The following is a 20996-nucleotide window of genomic DNA, read 5'->3' on the forward strand; positions in this document are numbered from 1 at the left end:
TGGGCCGAAGTTTAAAACTACGTCAGGCTGAGGTACTTTATAATGCCTGTTTTGCAATAGGAGCAGGAGTGTTCCTGAGACACCCTCTGTAACAATTGAATTCAGGAACCGAAGGGTCAATTTCCTTTGGAGCAAACAAAGCAAGCACCATGTTCCCAGTGCTTTTTTGTTTTTTGTTTTTCTTTTTCATGGGAAGTTGCATTATTTCCTACTGCCAGCCAGCTCAAGGCACAGAAGATTGTCTGTTGTCATTTGTTTCTGTTCGGGTACCTCCTAGGACAGGGTAAAAGCAAGGACTGGTAACCATGAACACAGAAGTCTTAACCATTTTTTGAAGCACAACAGTCAGAGTTCAAAAGGCAAGAGGCGTTTTTAAGATACCCAGGCATAATCTGTGTACTCTTCTTGGAAGTAAAATTTGTAATTAAAGTTGGCATTTCTGAGCTGCCTGCTAGTGCTGGCCATCTTCATAACACAGAAAGAGTACATGCTTTGTGACACTGACACACAATCCATGGGGAAGAGCCGGTGCCTCTCTTGTAGGAAGCCAACAGAACAGACGTGTGTATCTAAGATGGCCTAGGGGTAACACAGCTGAAAGATGTTTGGAAAAAAAATGGTCATGTAGCCAGAGCAAAAAGAAATATGAGATGAAGCAGAGGGTGTAAGATCACTGCTTTGTTTTCCCACAAGCTTTTCCCATCACTTTGCCCTCCTTCCATTTCATTCTGCATAATGCAGAGGAGATTTTTTATTTAATATTTTGAAACTGTGAACTTGAAAAGCAAATTAACAAAAGGGTGACAGACTGATATCCAGAGCAAACCTCTGTATGGGAAATAGGAAATAATTTGGCTCTCTAAAACCATGTAATAAAGAATTAACAAGTAAAATGCATCTGATTTTTATGCAGGTCATTTTCTCAGATAGAAGGATGAAGCAAAATCAGATCTCTTTTTTTTTTTTTTTAAATTTAATTAAGTTTTAAATAGCATAGATATTATCATTTTAGAGATCACTTAAACATATTTCAGGTCTCACATATCTTCATTACTCACACTGGGCTATGTGAAAAAGGATCTTGTGTAGTCTGGTCACATAAATAGTTTCATGTTTTATGAAGAAGCTCAGGATCACCAGGAAAAAATCTTAACATAGTTAAAAGGTACATACCACACAGAATCAAATCTATATACAGTTAATTACTTTCAAAGAAGAAGAACAAGTTGAACCCCTTATGATTCAAAACTGTGTTACCAGGATGTGTATTAACCTATTTTGCTTGGCTTCTCAACAAGTGAAGGAAAACAAGCATCCACAATTCCAGTCCTCTCAGAGAGGTTTCTTAGAACAGATTGTAGCACTTCACCTTGTTCCAAGCATTCTTCTGCAAAAAAAACCAAGAGGAGGGTAGCTCTGCAGTTAACAGGGTCAGGAGGTTCCAACACAGCTAGACTGAAATATGGGGATACCCCTATTATCTTAAATGATTGCTAGAGTATTCTGATGGAGGATCATAACATTCTGTGACAAACTCACATCTATCTACCAAATATCATCTTCAAAAGCGAATAAAGATAGGGTAGGATGATGAGAAAGTCCTTCTGTATTTGAAAAGAGAGAAAATTCTGGTCAGCATTTCTTACCAAGGCCACATAACTAATTTGTGTTAAATTATGGATAGCAGGGCAAAATAGACAGAAGACACTTTACAGTATGACAGGGATTCTGGTCTAAACCCAGTTCTGCTGAGAACAAACTCCCAGAGGTCCACTGAGATAATGAAGGGTAGCAAAGACAGCTAAAGTTGTAGTATAGTATAATGTATAATATATAGTATAATATGTATAATATATAGTATAATCAGGAGGCACAAACAAACGTAGCAAAGGCAGGTCAATATAGCTTTTCTAAAGACAAGCATTGCCACATGGATGTGTCACAGTTTGGTTTTGGAGAGTCATTGTGAATTAAGAAATTCCGGTGATTTGATACAACTACAGTTCCTAAAGTCTTCAATAGGGTTGCTCAGCAAAGACTTTAAAAGAAAGTAAGGTGCCATAAAGTGAAGTGTGTGGCTTGGGAACAGCCTGATATGGCCAGGAGTGTCCATTAAAGCCCAAAGACAAATCTGAACTCCTGGATCACAGGGGCACCCTAGCTGAAACCCACCTTGGAGAGGGCTGAGCCTCAGGCACACAGTAGCCTCTGTCTCCAGTCCTTACACCTCCGATTCACCGGGAAGAAAAGCACAATAGACCCAGTGAAGAGAACCACAGCAGCCTCCAGTCAAGGTCCCAGGGAAGTCCCAGTGAACCCGGTACCACAGGGTAAAGCTCATCATGAGACACAGTGCTCTGCTGGCTCTGAACAAGGGACAAAGCCCCTACAGAGACAATTGCAAGTTGTTACTCTGGGCTTCTGAGCAAGGCTCAGTATGATTACACACTCATTTCCCATGCTGTCAAAAGGCTGCTGCTTTATGTCCAGCTTGCATTTCATATTTATTTTCCTTTTCCTAGAACACCATATCCCTAAGGTACAAACCCACATGTGAAGGAATGGTGTATAAGAGCGTCAAAACCCAGAAGATGCCTACAGTAGTATGTCACACATTCATTCTTTCACCTGAAGCAGGACTGCTCTCTGTTGCTGATTTCCAATTTCATTTTAAAAATACTCAGTGTTACATCTCCTCTTGTCACTGGAAGACTCATTTCACTGTCCGTTATGTCTTTCAAAAAGTTTTTCTGGCAGATCATCTTCCTGCTCTTTATGATAAATCTTGTTGTACTAATTTATCTTCCCCAGCACTGTTTATTCCCTCAAATATTTGCAGAACATTGTTGAGTCACCTTGCATTCACTGCTTGGAGCATTCCTGTCTCATTTGCAGCCTTTCCACACACACCAAGTCAGTTCTTCCAGCCCCTTTTGTCATTTGCCTTGTTCATCTTGTCAATTAGTTTCTCTGAGCTCTCCTTTCACTTTGTGTTATTAATTTTCCAACACACTCCTGTGAGGTAAGTACAGATTAGCAGCCTCCCTCCCTCCATATTGTGCGATCAACATGGGACCAGTGAGGAGTTGATTCACTTGGTCACACACAAACTGCTGGAACGTGACCTGTGAAATGCAGCTGCTTCAAAAAGAATCTGAACAGTGTATTATGTCATTCAGGAGCCCTTCACGCAGGACACCCATGGACACATTCAGGTCACTCTTTTTGTCACTTTAGAGCCTAAATGCCCATCTCACGCATGGAGGGTCAGATTTCCTCCCAAAACACAGCTCTTGAACATGGTTTTAGGGCTAGCATGCTCCCAGCTGCTCTCCTGGCATGTGGATATTGGCCCAGGACAGGACACTAAATTAATTATCTTCATTGCTTTACTTTTATCTGTTTGTTTTGCTAGACTGGGAGAGAGTATTCCACTCCCCCCACACACACACTTTATCTGAACCAAGGCATTATTTCTTGTTGAGTGGAAGATAATGGTGTTATCTGCCTGTGTGGCACTGCTGCAGTGATTTTCCATTTCATTCACATGCTTTGTGGGTTTCCTCCTAGTCAGGCAAGAAAATAAAACACACCTGTATTGGTAGAAACAGATATATCAAGATTTTTGAAAGACTTGGATGTCACTGGCTTATATAAGATTGCATTCACCCTAATTTATCAGAGTAGTAGTTACACACGTGCAGTAAGGAACTCTATTATCCTGTCTTTAATTCACTCCCAATCCATATCAGAGCCCCCTTTCTCATTTATTTTAGCAAGAGAGGGGAGAGGTCTTTATCTGATCTGATAATGGAACTATTTGGCTCAGCCCAGCCATTAATCTATCTGACAGCTTTCCTATGAAAAGGCAGAATTTCCATCCTCCACTCCAGTTTATTTCATCATCTACACTTTCCTTCTTCCATCCCTGGTTGGTGGTAACAATGAGAACTGTCTAGAAAAATATATAAATATGGCACATGTGCATAAACACAGGTAATGCAGGTAGCACGACTGTAACAAGAAGGAAATTCTATCTTATAATATTTTTTACCTCAAACATTTACTTGCCTTATAAAAACTTAAATCATTCACCATCTTTTTGAAAATATCCCAATACAAAATTCCATTTTTCTCAATAAACAAGCTCTTTGTTTTGTTATTTGGGTGTTTTGTTTGCCTGGGTTTTGTTTGGTTTGGTTTTATATATCAGTTTCCATCACAGCAGCTCTCTGATCTTAATGAAAAATGCTGTATCGCCATTCTGAAGTGAGATTTACTCATTGTGCTGATACTCAAGGTATCATAGAGCAGATCTGGAAAAGAGACAAGTACACGATGTGGATGCCGATCTCTCCTGTCTGACCTGCTGCTCTGCAATTATCCTTAGCTGACAACATTTGACAAGGCTTAGGGTCAGACAAGCAGAAATCTCTGTGGAGAAGGGGTTTTCTTGTTTCTTTTTTTTAGTAAGAAAACCTGATATGTAAGGCAGCTGACAAAATAATTTATATTCTACCCAATAATGATAATTTTAATGAAGTATTTTCATTTAAAAATGTCAGGCTTGTTAAACTTTTAGTCAAAATGCATTTATAAATAGAAACAATGTTTTTAAAATAATTACAAATTCTGTTTGTTTTCAAAGCTTTTGCAGTGGATGATAAAGTATTGCAGGTTCAAAATGTGACTAATTTCCAAAGCTAGTATAATCTACTGATAAAAATATTTCCATTTTTATTAATATATTAATGACATTTAATGAGCATTACTATGGATCAGCTACAAGATATCCCAAGCCAAGTGCAGGTAATAATCAGTTAAATGCTCAGGCACTCTCCCTGACTCTAAACTTGGTTACTCATTTGCTATCTAGTGATTTTTACAGGTGGCCATTCAGAAATATTTCAAAGGAGATCAGGAGATAAGAGGAAAAAAAAAAGGATTTTTTTCACAATGACGTGTTGAGCAAAAGACAGAGTTTGTATTTTTCCTACTCATCTACATGTTATCTCCAAAACCACTTAAAAATAATTTCCATGTATGCAATCAAACACTTGCATTTTCATCAAGCTACTTCAGTTTCTTAATTGAAAATGGAAATGTGAAAATGAGAAATGTGTCAGCCATGCTGGGCAACTCCTCGAGGTTTTTGGAAATCCTCTATTTTCTTGCTATTTTTTTAACCCCCCTGTAGCTCCAGATGCTAAGACTACACAGTGTAGCAGACTGGTAAATGACATTGCTCAGAGGAAATTCTACTATTCCTATGCTCACTGCAACCATGTGAATATCTTCCTGCATCACTGCGAGTCACAATAGCAGGAGAGGCTGTGAAACTAATCTAATATCTGGAAACTACACAAAATGGTACAAAGATTTTGGACCAATTTCTCTCTTTGGAAAGGCACAGCAGTTCCAGCTGCACCAGAACAAGGTCTGTCACTGTGCCTGGGGCAGAATCTTGCCATGCTATGTGCACTGTGTCAACAAATGTTCCTAATTGCTATTGAAAATTTTTGTCTTGGGAAGAGGTGATTTAATATGTCCAGGTTTAAACCTCTGCTTTAAACACTAGCTAAAAAGTTTAAAACAGTCATTTGGGTTATAGGATTCATACAAATTGGAATGGTTGAAGTGGAAAGTGTCTGAAACGCCTTGCACTCCCCCAGGGACCTGCTAAAAGGATCCAGGCTTCCTCATTAGTAAGTCCCATTTTGGACTTCACTGAGACAACATTCAAAGCAGAATCACTTTAAAGAAGGTCATAAACCATTGATACTTTGAGAGACTTCAGTGGCCATGTCTGAATGTTGAATCAAACCACTTTCCTTCTACCTCTTGCCAAAGCATAATTACAGCCACTGGTATGTTCCCATCTCTGCTGTCAATGCAGTTCTTTAGAGGAGAAGGAGGCTTCTGGTATAAGCTAATAAACAGGAATACAATTGCAAACTACAAGCCTTCTCAAACAGCTGGAACATTCTGTCACTGCTGACTTTGGTTTACTCATTTTACATTTTCCAAGCCTTTTTCTGGGATAAGATGTGAGGCATCCTTTTCTGTTTCATGCCAGTTCTGTAACAAAAAAAAAACCTACCATGGTTTTTATTTTATTTTTTTTTTAAATGATCCTCAACAACAAAGTCTATCTGCTAACCCGCACTCTCTGAGCTGTTTGAACTGACAGTCTCTTCAGTCCTGCTGTGACTGAGCTGCCCTGAAAGTCTAACACAATTTAGTCTGCTTCCTAAGCTGAACTTGACATCTTTACAGATCTTGAAATGAGAATGGACTTGCCTTTACTAGAGAGGTTGTATACCAATTTATCAGCAATTTCAGAAAGGATAACATTTAAGAAGATAAAAAATAAGAAACATCATTGAAAATCTACATTTAAGTTCAGAAAGCAGAACATTTGTTTATTTCTACAAACATACAGGTTAAGTGCATTCCAGCTGAAGGCAGCTCACAGAAACCTTTGGTGGTATAAAAATGGAACTAAAAGAATTTCCGTGCCTTGGATAAATTTTAAACTAATTTAAACATTTCCCTGCAGTAAATTATCTTCCTTCCATAGAACAGTATTGAAAGAGGGAGGTAAGAAAAAACAATTGAATTAAGTGTTCGAAGGAGTTTTCAGGATGAATTCTTAACTAGCTCTGAGATTTCCTACTCATAACCCAATCCTCTGACTGATTAAGCTTCTTTGGGTAAACATGGTTACTTTCATGTAAAATCTGTTCAAATCAAATGATGAAAATTTGCTTTAACAATTGTTTTGCAGCATGAAATGCTTCTTGCAGTACCTGAATGTTTTCCCTCAGCTTTGGCAGCATATGCTCGGTAAGACCTGAGCCGTGTGTACCCAGCTCAGCAAAATGGGTCTCTACCATGTGGCTCGTTCACCACTGGACCAGGCAATGCAGTGGAAATGGAGATTTCTGAAAAAGCTACTATGTGGCAATGCCTGATACAGTCGGAAAGGTTCTCATTGTGTTTCTTATTCTGATATGAAGCTTAAATTGTTGATCACTGCTTCTGTACTGAAATCTGAAATCAAATACAGTATCTGACTGACCACTTAAATCTTCCACTCAACCTGCCGTCTCCAAATAATTATATTTTTTAATCTTTTTAGAGCTTTGGTTTGTGAAGATTCAGGGTAACACTGATTTGAGGAGGGAAAAAGGTCAATGCTTCTCAAAGTTCAAACTATTTCCTGGTCAAGTCTGTTACATCAGGCTAATCCTTAATACACAGACAGAGACCCCTACTTCTGAAAACCCAAAATTCCTCACAGTTCTTGGCATAATAATACCAAGTGGTTTGTATTGCCTGTGTTTACTTGCATTCTGCTTTCCTAGGCACTCCATTAAAATTACTTTCTTCCCAACATTCTAATAGCTAAATGAACAAAAGAAATGGTGGTAAATGTGACCTGTGGCAAAAACAGTTTTGTAAAATATGCAGCATGTTGTGAAAACTTTATCCCGTTTTTGGTTGTAGGACTCGAAAACATGCAGCCGCCCTGAGCACTCTCAAGTCATAAGACACTGCATCATAACATTAAGACAGAAACTGATACCTCTAAGTTTTAAAATGTCGACTTTCTGGTTGCATGGTTGACAGAGCAGCTCATTGTTGTTTCCTTATGTTCAGAGCAGCTCTTCTGGTAGTAGTGTCATCCACCGGGTTCCCCTGCTCAGCCTGCCCTCTCCAACTACAAACCCCAGCACTCCTTGAGGGAAGCAGTACTCATAATCAAATCTGAATATCCTCAAACATGTTATTCAAAATTAAACCAAACAAAATCACAAGCTTTTCCCAGCAAGAGATTCAAACTGGTTCTGGAAGTACGCAGTGCAATAACGCCAAAAGTCAACAGCTAGATAAATAGCAAACAATTCCCCCCCTTGCCTGTGACCAAAACTAGGTCCTGAATTAACAGTGTTTGGTGGTCTCACCAGGCCTCACAGCCTTCCAGATACTTATGGTTGATCTGGTTCAAATAATGAGAAAGAACAGATGGTATCCATTTCTTCCAAGTCTGATAGGAAGGACATTAGCAGGACAGCACAGGATTTGCTTTTGCAACCATTAATAGGCATGAGTCCAAGTTCTACGATTTACAGATAGGACAGACCAGACCTGTGCCATCCTTTGGAACCTGAGTTGCAAGAACTAATGAGTTCCAGTTCAGAGAGCAAAACAAACAAGAAAATTGAAAACAAAGCAAGAAGGAAGGCTTAAATGAGGTATCTACTGGGTAGAATGAGATATGCAAAAAAGAGGGAAATGTAATAGCAGGCAGCCATGAAACTGAGAGATAACTGCTCTGCTTGTGTCAGTCTAAGAAACCACTTTTGCAGGTTTGAAGTGAAAGCCATCATCTATCCATAGCAGGCATTTTACCTATCAGCAGTATTAACGGTTCTTTTCTTATTCCCTTTCATTTGTTCACAGTCTTGAGGGAATAAAACCAAAAAAACTCTAACTACCTAAATCCCAAAGTCTTTGGAAGGCAAATATTTTGTAAGTGTCTCAGGTCTTCAGAAACAGAAGTCCATCTGTAAATGGAAGAGTTACACATTTAAAGTCCATTAATGTTTACTAGTTACTTAAAAAATTCTTCTGCCAAAACACTTTCCCCAATTGACAGTTACTGCTTGCTTTCAGGATTTTTCTTTCAGGATTTTGATACCTCACAACAAATACGCTTGCTTACTCCTATACACTTTGCTCAAACTAAAGACAGTGCTACCTTCTATATAAATAGGTTGCATGACAAGCAGGTATGAAACCTTAAAATCTATAACAGGTTTTATCTTTAATCACCAAAGTATACCTCTAGTTTACAGAACAGAAATTAATAACATGGGTTGGTTAAGCGATTCAGTGAAGATCACATACAAGATTGTGCTGCACAAAGACTGGGCTGTCATGCTGTGATACACACCCCATGTTGCATCTCCACTAAGGCTAGAGGAACTGTGATCTTTTGAAGCATGTGACACCCTCAGTTTTCCTTCAACTCAGTCACCTGAACAGAATTGAAAATATATTCAACACAAATGCTGCAGCAACTAATAATAAAAATCCCTGTAAGTCCTGTAAAATATATAACCTAAAAGCTTATAAACAATTTCCTTCAAAAATCACAACCAACTCAAGGAGACATTCTAGAAGTTACCACATTTTTGAGCTGCTGTATTACTCATCTTTCCTTTTTGCCTCCCTCCTTATGCTGTCTGCCCCACTTCCATGTCACACATCATCAAATTTACAGAATGGAAACAATTTAAGGCATCAAAATTATTGCTGAAGGTGAACTGGATATATAAGTCAAGTACCATGGTCTTCCTGACTTCTGGGATTTCTCACATAACATGTTCTCTATTTTGCTCATCAAGATGTCATACTTAAGAAGTTACACAGCCTGAAGAACAGAGGAAACAACAAAAAGGAGAAGAGAAGAAAAGGCTGGACCCCTCTTGCTATTGCTCATATTTGCCTACAAAAAAAATTGCGAAATGTTCCTGAGTCTGACAGCAATCTCAGCCATCTAGACAGTGTCTAACTCATGAATAATGCGTTGCTGTCAGCTCAAAAAAGACCAAACTTGCTGGCCTCCAAAGGCCGTTTTACAGCTCGTGTATATATCTGACATTATGGAAAGAGAGATTGCATCATCTCAGATATATGACACTCTCTGTGTTATGCATCTGCTTTGTGGATTGACTTCCATGATAAACATGTCAGTTCTGGAGAAAATTGATGGAAGCCAGAATTGTCATTTGTCTAATTCATTCTCCCCAGTCACTTTGTCCTCCTAGTTCTAACCTGCTTTGTAGACTGAGATTCAACACATCTTTTGATTTCCTTAATGCATAAAGGTAAAAATATTTTTAAACTGCTTGACTGAAATGGTACAAACGTGGTACCTTAGTATTTTTTTATTTTTCCATTTCAATAAAAGGAATTAAAGTTGAGGAAGGAAAGACTGAGATACGTAAACTTTAGAGACAAAATCCCGCTTTCAAAATGTCTGAATTGATCAAATAAAGCACTTTTGAGAAAAGTCCTCCTGTTGATGTGCAGTTTGATGTTACTTGGTTTGCCTTTACATGTAAACATAATCCAGTCTATACACACACACAGATTTACTTTTGGACAGTTGAGAGTAGCTAAAAACGTTTCTAGCAACAGAGCCCCAGTATAACCCTAAAACTTATAATCATACTTAGATCTTTACAGAACAAAGGCATATTTTTGTTATAGATAATTCAGGTAAGCATAGCCTGTTCTGGGCTATGACCATGTCAGAATATTTCCTTCATCGCTTTCATACTGAGACCACATGCCTACCAGGGAAATGCATCTGCTCACTTATTTCCATCATTTCCCTGTCCGCTGCTGGTAATTACCCAATATAACTGATGGATTGATTTGGGGTTGTTACTAAAGAAAAAAAATTAATATCCTGCTCTTTTATGCACTTTTCTTGTGTGCTAGTTCAGTGGAGCTTCGTTGCTCTGTTTGCAACGCTACTGTCACTCCATGGCAGAAAAACAGATTCTGTAAAATCCCTGTTTTCTGTTTATGGCTTCCCCATAGAAGAAGGCAGAGACACAGGTGGGCTGAGAGCTGAGCCCTGCTGCTCTCCTGCCAAACACAGACCTGTCTTTGTGGCACCCCGTACTAGCTGCAGCAGGACAGTGGGGAGGGAGCAGGGACAGACTGCATAGCTGCCACGTATTTTTCTCCACAACTCTCCACAGGCTGAGAAGTGCAGAGTAGCACCTGTGCCCAATGGGGTGCCTTGGCAAGTCAAATCAGTTCAGGGCTCTGGGCAGTACCTCCATCAATTATGTGACATACTGGCCACAAGACCAGCAACCTTCTGGCCAATGCTAGAGAACAAATATGGGGAAGAGATGAAGTGCATCTTTCTAACCTCTCCCTAGCTTTGCCCAGCTCATTGCCTGAACAAAACTCTGCTGTATGCTAAAGAACGGGAACAACAGAAAGCACTGGATGTAAATTGCCAGGGTGATACAAACGATGTTCCTTTCTCTCACACTTTCCTTTCTTCCTCCCTGTGCTTGCCCCAGTGTGCAAGTCCTGCTTTCAATCCAAGGCAGTTGCATCTGTCAGACTTACCACATTTTGCATCCATTCATGCCAGGTGAAAAAGCTAAAGCCAGTGCTACTGCTGCTTATTTGATTACTGCAATCTGTTAACATTGTTTCTTGATATTTCACAAAAGAAGGAGTAAGAGACAATGAAAGAGCAAAAGGAAAAAGGGGAACAGTGGCAGTGTTCAGTGAGATAAATGGGTTTAAAGTGCCTTGCTCTGCTGTGACGGCTTTCATCAGACATGTCCAGCAAGATAAAACAGGCAGTTTTCGAACAGATGGTCTCAAAGTCTTTACAGCGTTATGGCTCAGAGTAACAGCATACCTCACTGCCACATGCTGGGGAGGTAACTGTGCTGTGAAGGAGACGCACTCAATTTACCTGCCTGCCTTAATAGCATCTGAACGTCTGGACTGTCAAGGTGTTAAGGTGTATCTATGTAAAAGGCAGCTGCTAAAGGGATGTAGCTGAGATTATGAAGACAAAATAAAAGCCTTTTGTTAAAGCAATTAAATTACATTCTGAGGACAGAGGATCTTAAATCCGTTTTGAGCAAACCACGTAGTCTCTGTGACAAACTTTATGCCACAGACAGCACAGCCTGGGGAGAGTGCACACCACATTCAGCATCTCTTCCTGAAGACACTACGGAGGCAGCAAGCACACCGTAGAAGCTCTTTCATGCAGGCTGCAGAAATCTGGTTACATCCAGAGTTCTGCAAATGGCATACTAGTTGTGTGCTGCTGGCATGCTGAGCCAGGCTGACAGGCACTTTGGGGTGTGTATACCACATTCACTGGACAGAAGCCTTTAATCAGCATAGGAGACTCATTTCCAGTTGTCTAGACAGAGCAAATCTGGATTTGCAGGTTGCAGTAGGTCTACCTCTCAAAAGATGGCATAAAAACAGCCTGTTTCCTATTCGTAGAATGGGGATAATAAATTATAGTTCTATTTTTGCCTTTCTCTCTTTTCTGTTAAAATTTTAAGTGCTTTAGGAAGAAAAAGAACTGTCTCATCAAAACGGTTTGTTGTAAACAGCCAGCTGGACCACAGGCTTTTCAGATTCCTTCATCTAGAAGCACAAATCAGTGTGTCAGTTGGATGCGGCTTGGGTTGGTGCAGAGCATCTTGAAACAGCAGAGCAGGCAGGAGAGACTGTGTACCTTCTATGAAATTAAAATTTGATGTGCTTTATAAAGGCTACAGAGAGCCTTTAGAAATGCAATTTCTCCTTCAAAATATTTCAGCCTTTCCTTAAAGACTCCAGTATCTATAACCAGGTAACTATGGAAAGCTTTTTGTCAGCACAAGGATCACTCTCTGGAGTGGAGTTTGCTGGAGCCCTTTCCCAAGCATGTTATAAAATCATTACCAAACCTCACACTTTTCCTTCTGTCAGAGAGCCATATGAGCATGAGCCATCCTTTGACTTCAGGTGAAGTGAGGATGCTGAGCACATCTGAAAATGAGGTGGCTAACTCATTTCCTGCTGTTACCTTGGAGCAAATGGCTGGTCCGCAACTCAGGACTCCACGGGTAGTACATTAACTCTCCTGCACCACTGACTCTCTGATACCCTCAGCAGGCTTTGACATCCAAAGGTTTATTTAGTTTAAAGAAGAAGCTCTGACAGAAGCTCTCTTCCTGCAGGTTGGAAAAGTGAGGACAAGATTTCCACCATGGTGTGACAAGCAGAAAAGTTCAGGTTGACAAATGCAATATCTGCCAAGCCAGATATGCCCTTCCAACCTCCACTGTGCAGGTGAAGGGAAGCAGAACAGGCCAGGAGCCATGACAGAGGTCCTGGAGCAGGTGGCCGGCTGGCCAGGACTGTCCTAGCCTGAAGGGTTTGCAGGTCACACAGGGCAGAAGAAAGCCCAAATCTGCACGTAGCCTAAGCAGTTTCCAGAAAGGGTGCCACCTGACAGGTTTTGAGCCTGCTTAACAAGGACAGCAGGTTTTGTACAATACCAATATTCCTTCAGACAGCAGGTTTTGTACAATACAGATATTCCTTCCAACAGAACTGGAGTCTGCAGGACAACCCCACTCAGCACATTACCCTTGAGTCCACGCAGCAGCAGACTCCCAGCAAAGAACTCTCAGGGTGATTCAGCTTTAAAATGTAGCTAAAACCTTGAGAACAAGTGTATACACAATCTGAACTGCTGGGTGAAGGCTTATCCCTTGGGTGGTGGGGCTTGCTGCCATGTACTGCACAGGCCATAGGACTATGAGCATGATCTGACAGCAGAACCGAGGAGACTGTGGTTCCAACAAAAGTCTTGTTAGGAACTTGAGCCCAGCGTACCTCCTCTCTCCAGGTGTCTCACACTGTGATGTCCCACAGTCCTGATTTTCAGCATCTTGACTCTTCCAGTTTTGAAGCCTGAGGCCTTGTAGGCTAGAACACTAATTAAACTGTTTGTTGCTCTAAACCACACAAATGCCTTCTTGCCACAGGAGAGATTCATCACAAGGTGCTAGAAATCCACAGCATCCTTTGACTTCGGGTGAAGCGAGGATGTTGAGCACATCCAAAAATGAGGTGGCTAACTCATTTCCTGCTGTTACCTCGGAGCAAATGGCTGGACCGCAACTCAGGACTCCACAGGTAGTATGTTAACTCTCCTGCACCACTGACTCTCTGATACCCTCAGCAGGCTTTGACATTCAAAGGTTTATTTTGTTTAAAGAAGAAGCTCTGCCACTGTACCACTGCATCAGAAATGAGCCTTCAAATCATGTTCAGTCTGGGCCATGAGGGTAGAAAAAAACATTTTCTCTGAAATTTGCCTAAATTGGCATGCTATTTTCCAACTGTTGTCCCCTAGTTGAGTGGAGTTGGCAGATTTATGCATTCAATATCTATTCGCTTAAACTACTTCTACCTAATGATAAAGGAAAATGTTAATTCATAAATAACCTTGGGCTATGGCAGGCCTGAAATGTGTACATTACTTACATCTGCATTCAGCAAGCTGAAAAATGACAGAGTGCCCCAGCAGTGCAACCAGGCAAAGCGTAAACCATTCAGGTGAGCAAGATGGAGAGTCCATGCTGCACTCTCCTTTCAGGTAAAGCTGGCAGGTCCTAGTTACACTCCCGGTGCAGATTAAGCTGGCTGCAGGAGCTGCCAGGCCTGAGTCAGCACACCAGAAGTTGAAACAAAGCCTTCAACCACACCTGTGTGCATGGGGGTGCCACAGGGAACCTGGCTGGTTGTGCCCCCCACTCCCGGCTGAGCCAATGGTGGGTGTTGCTTCTCACCTGACGTCTCATATAGGTCAGATGTTTCCTTTGCTCTTCCACTGCAGAAGACAGAGAATCTCCTTTTCCATGGGGGTCAAAGGATCCAGACACTGTAGTAGTTTAATTTTTACCAGGCTTACCCTCGCTTGCAAAGGTAAATCCCAGAGCTGCCTGGCTGGGTTGCTTCCAAGTTTTGCAGTCAGGGATTTTCATGAAAAGAGCTGACAATGTGAATGTCTCCAGCAAAGATTTTTTATGACCTTAGCAATCTTTTTATTTTGAGCATATAGCAGCTTTTATCTCTTTACACCATTTGGATATCACATTTTGGTATCACTGAGTGAACCTGTGGTTACGCCACTACCAGGGGCGAACAGGCATAATAATTCTGTTGTATGGATCTGCTAAGCACAGCTCCCAGCTGTCCTGGGCTCAGGCATTCACATTAAACTCTTCACTCTCACACTGCACTTTCTCCTTTTAGTCCATTACCGAGCAATTAGAACACCTCTCCCAATAAAAAATGTTACGCTTCAGTCATGCTTCAATTGACACAGATCGATACATTTGCTAACCAAAACACAGTCATGCTATTCTGTTTTCTTCTTTGTTGATCCATCCCCATTTCAATCCCAGCCAGATAAAAGTTAACAAGAACCCTTTCTCTTAACTCACTCCAATTCACCCTGACTCTTTAAAAGGCACTAGCCTGTCAATTATTAGAGTTCATAATCTCTTTCTTAATTACCTACATATAAACAAATTCTGCAAAATATATGAAGACTAAGAATAAATTAACTCATGTTCTCCAGCAACGTTTGTCTAATTATTATTTTTAAATGTGAATACCCTTTTTATTTCCTCAATATGGTACACGTTCAAACCTCCACTAATCCCTTCAGCAACAATGCAACCCATTAATTCTGAACTTTTGGTATTTTCATCCTGTAAACTCTGGAGCAGTGTGACCAAGGAGACAATCAGCTTAAAGGCATTTGGATGCTAATTAACTACAGATGTGATGTTCAATAGACTGAGAATGACAGTGCATTTAACTCTATATTCACTTGCTCTGCAGTGAATACCAGAGCTGGGAAACCACAGGGATGAAAATAGGAACAGAGGACACAGTGTACACTAACTAATCTCTGGCATCAATGATTTGCATCTCTCCCAGAAGGAAAAAAAAAAAAAGACGCCTGGATCTAGAGTTTGAATCCTAAATGAAAGATTAATGGTCTTGTTTTGGCATTTCTCTGAGGTAACAGCATCCTGTCAGTACATCCAGTTTCTATACAGTAGCACTAAACATATGTTCTCGTGTACCCTAATTTCAGGATTACCCTGGCAGAGATAAGAACAAAAAAAATCAAAGTGAATAGTGTGCCCACTAAGCATGTGGCAGCCAGAAGAGACCTGCTCAGACTGACACAGAATTGCTTAAAACAGCCATACAAATAGTTAAATGCAAGCTGTTTGTACAAGAGCAGCCAGCAGTCTTGCAGGCTCCTATATAGGCATTGCTACTCCAGCAGCTACAGAATGAGCCTATGGAAAGGTATACAGCGAAGCAAACATGCAAAGCAAGACGTGTGTATGAAACAACTGAGTAATGAATAGTTCTTTATATCACACTTACTGTACAAGTCAGATTCTTCAGCTGCAGGAACAACATTCAGCTGTGAAAATTTTGCTGGTCACAGAAAGGCAGTGGGTATCTCAAATTCAAGTGGAAGGAAAATATTTAACAAAATAATGACGAGCTTAGATTTGGGGCCATGCTGCCTTTTGCCACTATTAATATATATTTTCTGACAGACCTGTCAGCACTGAAATGATTTGTCCTGGTGTTACCATTCAGTTTCTGGAATGTCCCAACACCCTAAGAAGATTGAGAGTTACAAGTACAATGTGTGGAAAGCTGTTATATTTTCCAACTAACACTTCACAAAACTAGAAAAAGGACAAAAGGCAGAGCCACATAACTTGACCAAGCTGTAAGCTTTGCAAATTTATCTTCTCATTCACCTTGCCTGTCTGAACACGCTGACTTGAAGCTGCTGTAAGCAACACTGTAAGCAAGTAAAATGTTGTTTGCAATTCATCTCTGACAAACACAAACATTTTATCAGTGGAATCAAAAGTTAATTTCACATTCAAATACCTCTTAAACCAGCCACCTTGTAATGCGCTTTGATGAGTTATTAACCCTTTTGAGAAGACCAATCTTCTTTCAACAGCATCGATTTAACAGTAATGGCTTTTTAAAATATTACCTCTTGCCAAGCTAACATGCAGTGAATTTGTTTAAGTTGCAAAAAGCCAGGCAGGCAATGTGAACTGCACTGCTGCTGGTACAGGATTCATATTGTTTGGTGTGTCTCTGACATCTGCATTTACTAATTGATACAGACTTGAGATCACACCAAAATCCTTGTCTCTCTTCAGTTCATCTACCAGTTAATAAATGTTTCCAGGATTCCATCCTTTCATTATTGAGCCAATTGAGGGGAAAATAGGTTTGGTCCTTGGGTCAAAATATCCCCAGAGAATCTGAGGTGCTATTTGAATCTCCTTAAAGACTGAATCCTCGCCGCATTTTTAAAACAGAACTCTAAGTGACTCTTAGAAATTTCCCAAGCTCTTCATTTGCCTAAAGATAACGATATGAGCTACGCAAAATAATTCTGATAGAAAACCGGCAGAAAACAGAGCTAGTAAATTGTGAGCTTCCAAGACAGTTGCAATTCAGGGCCTTTCTCAGAGCAAAATGTAGTTTAAGGGTTTCTACCGTTCCCTAAGCACCCCCAGACACTGCCATAATCTTCCTCCACCTCTGTAGATCTGTCAGGGGTTTATACGGCCACAGTCCAACCCCTGATATCTCTGGGGAAAGCAAAAAGCCTGCATTAGTTCACTGACCCAGCTTACAGCATGGTCCTACAAACCACGTTATCCGCTCTGGGGAATGAGCTGTGGACTGAATGAGGTTTTCCTGCCAAAGGGGCTGGAGCCCTTTATGCTGCTCTCACAGCTGAGAAATATTATGTGCAACAGTACAGTGAAACAGGTGATGAAGGGAGGGAAATATGTCTCGGGAGCAATTCAAGAGTTCTCCAAGAGGCTAAAATCTCCACGGAATTAAATACTCAGAAAGTACCTTGAATAAAGTAATGTACAATACAACAGCCGGATAGATCTACAAATATAACAGAGTAACTGAGAGAAACTTAGGAGTCAAGTGCATTTATTGTCCTCACTAACAAGTGCTGCAGAACAGATTTGTTTTCAGCTAGTTTTACGGGGGGAATGTCCTTCAATGCAGAATCATTACTTTTGTGTAAGCTTGTATTTCTTGTTAAGAATTCTAGGAGATGGTTTAAAAGCAAATAGAAAGGATTATCATTCTCTATAGCTAATGTCGTTTGTTGCTTTTTCTTCTAGAATTACCCACTATTTTTTACTTGCTTGTTTCTCTTTAAACAAGTAGGCTTTTCTATAACCATACAGATAGACCAACATTTCAATGTAATTTTGCAGCTGTTGTAGATAACCGATTGTAGTAACTTTAATGATTTGGGTTTTAGCTCTTTTGTCTTTGTTTACACTCTTACATGTTATTGACCTGGAGACAGTCCAGTACCTTCCATTTAGTGATCACAGTACATTTCTTACCTGATGAGGTAATTAAAAACTTAGTAGCTCTTTGCTCTAAACAGTAAAAAGGACCCAGAATTTGGAGTTTCAGATCCAGGGACTGCAAAGTTGTTGCTTTTCAGAAATGAGACTGAATGCTGTGTTACATCACTTGTCTTGATTAGCTTTCTTTCTAAGACTTACTGAGCAATTGTCATAGTGGGACATATATCCATAAAGAAAGCTTACAAAAAAACCTCAAAACACCAGAGGCTATTAAAGAAACTGTAAAGCATTGGCTAGTTGCTTTCATTCTGCTTTTTCCTAGTTTTCAGAAGATCAAGTTTTAGAATTGCTGCTTTCTTTGTGGGTATTTTAACTTCTCAACAAAAGAAGTCATATGGATTTTAGGAAAACATAAATCAGCAGGAGAAAGTACGCACATTGCAGAACAGAACTTTTATGCCTCTCTGGACTTCTGAGGGAAGGAAAAACACAGGAGACAGGGATACTAATGTCTGAAACAGGGAAACCAGAAGAAAAATAACTTTGGTTTCACTGATCAGAATGTGTACACAACTTTGAAAAGGAAGAAAAAAAAAAAAAAGACTCAAGGGAAATATCAAGAACCCAGGGAAGTGGAAAAATAGAGCACGTAACTAGGATTATGTAATTTGTGACAGGCACCAGGAAGTAAATCAATGGAAAATTGCAAAAATGAGAGTGCTGCTGTAGAATAAGATTTTTAGGGATTGACTGAGAAAATACTTCCTTTTGTATGGAGCAAGGGAATTACTGGGATGCTAATAAACCATTTTGGATATACAGAGAACAAATTTTCCCTATTAAAATAACACCCTTGGAACCTTTTAAAACTTCTGCTTTGAGAACTATTAAAGTTTGAGAATTCTGATCCTTTTTAAAAGTCCTTCTCCCTGTTTCTCCTGTCTGCAGGAAGAAAGGGAAAAGGTTCCTTAAAAAAAGAGCAAGCAGGGAGAAACAAAGATAGGTTTTCCCATGGGATATTATGTCATTCATGTATTCCCATGAATAACTTTCTTGATAGTTTCTCCTCCTAAAGGTAGCAGTGGAAAAAGATTTCACTAGAAATTATACATTAAGCTCAGTGTAGAGTTTGAGAAAGCCTTTAATGTTCATGCAAGCTGGGATTTCTAACAATGATCTCAGTCAAGAGTAGCACAGGCAAGAGCTGGACTATTTTCCTCCAGCTCTCTGAATCTCTCTTTTCTGATCATTCTGCCTCAGGCTGCTTTCCTTGGGTCAGATCCAAAGTCTGATCCAAATTGAAAGGTCCTGTAAACTTAATTAGGCTGTAGGTGAAACTCTAGGCACTTCAGGCTTACTTTCTGACACCACTCTCTCCTCTTCGCTGCAGTCAGAGATGCTTTTCTGCAACAACGATTGCTGTGCAATTAATGCTAGACTAGTTTTGTGATATACACTGATGGAAAATAAAATGAAGTACTCAGCTCCTTTACACTGGGGAATTCAACCAGGGCAACTTGCTTTCTCATGGATCTGTGCCAATGTCTGAGGAAAGCTGTGGATCAGAGTCAAGCATAAATTATTCCCATTGTTTGTTTTGCTGCCTCAGAGGAATGAGAAATCTCCAAGTCATAGCACTCTATCAAGCAGCCTATCTGCAAAAGCCAGGGCTGCACTTTAACAAGCCCTGCTCCCAAGAGCTCTCACTCCGAACAATGGCTGGCACAAAAATATTGACACCAGCTCACAAAAAGGTCCATAGAACTTCTGCAAGAGAGATGAAATGCCAGCTAAGCATGTAGAAAGAATTAGTCTTCCATTTTCAGCACACAGTGAGCAGAAAGGAGCATATTAACAAGCCAGTTTGAGGAGAATCATGTTTCCTTTGTCCTTCGAAATAAAGAACCTTTTTCATAGGTGAGTGCCAACCAGTAGCCACCTGGCCCACTCTCCTGTATAGCTGGGGAGCTAGCAGCATCCACAGAATTTAATTCACCACCCCCTAAAAAGTCCTAAATACACCAGCTAGCCTGTTACATGCTTGTCCAGGCAGGCAGCGGTAGCTCAACTGAGACAGATATCAACTTATTTTGCCACTCTTGTGCTGATGCTTTGCAAAGCTCCCATAGATGGAGGGCAGTTGTGTGTTCCCAGCTAGGTTTTCCAAGTCTTCCACCAAACTTTCTGTCCCAAACATTGTAATTCTGTTAACTGTTGGTTTCCAAGGTCCTGTACTAGATCAGTCTCTTTTTCCTAGACTTTTCGTTTAAGGCTTACAACAGAGTAAAGAATTTCAAGAGAGGCAGAAAAATGTCTTATATTTAAATTGAAATAAAACAGGTGAATAGCCCACACCTATGTTACTTTCCTACATGGAAATGACTCTAAAGCTATCTAAGCCCTAAATTCTAGAAGAGGAGAATTACCTCTGTTTTCCACAAAGCTGTTCAACTGAACCATCAGCCCTGCAGCCTTCAGAGACCAAGGAGCCAGAAGACACAGCTGCAAAAATAAACCCAACACAAAACTCCAGGCCTGAGGCCTCCTGTTGTTATTAGTCATTTCCATCTCAAGCTGCTTTTCTATTCCCCTTCTCCAATAAAGCAGTACAATGTCTTCTGGCTTGCCAGAGACCTCATGACTTTAGGGAAATCTATATTCTTCCTTCTTCCTGACAGAAAACACCTTTGTCCCAAGTAAAGATGCCCTCTCATGCAGCAAGGCTAAAAGACCCTGCTTTTCCCAGCCACCCTGACTGCTGCCCAGCTATCACTGAGCTGTAATTAGCACCCAGTTGCGCAAGGTGGAAGGAATCACAGCCTCAGGCAAGAAGGGTGAAGGCCCTGGACAGTGACCTCAGACATGTCATTTGCTGTAGTCCATGTCACGCACAAAACATCTTTTTGCGTGTATATGGTTTTGTTCCAGTTTTTGCACAACTCAGCACTATATCTGGCA

General features: G+C 40.4%; 2 long non-coding RNA genes across 2 annotated transcripts in view; one reads left to right on the forward strand and one right to left on the reverse strand.

Annotated features, from left to right (window-relative positions):
* LOC110363995 (uncharacterized) overlaps nt 1-20996 on the reverse strand; it is a 368778-nt gene that overhangs the window by 254953 nt on the left and 92829 nt on the right. The window lies entirely within an intron of this gene.
* The window catches only part of LOC110363996 (uncharacterized), a 32887-nt gene that overhangs the window by 2331 nt on the left and 9560 nt on the right, over nt 1-20996 (forward strand). The gene's annotated exons all lie outside the window — the stretch shown is intronic.

This window comes from Columba livia, chromosome 6 (assembly GCF_036013475.1).
Source record: "Columba livia isolate bColLiv1 breed racing homer chromosome 6, bColLiv1.pat.W.v2, whole genome shotgun sequence".
NCBI classification, from domain to species: domain Eukaryota; kingdom Metazoa; phylum Chordata; class Aves; order Columbiformes; family Columbidae; genus Columba; species Columba livia.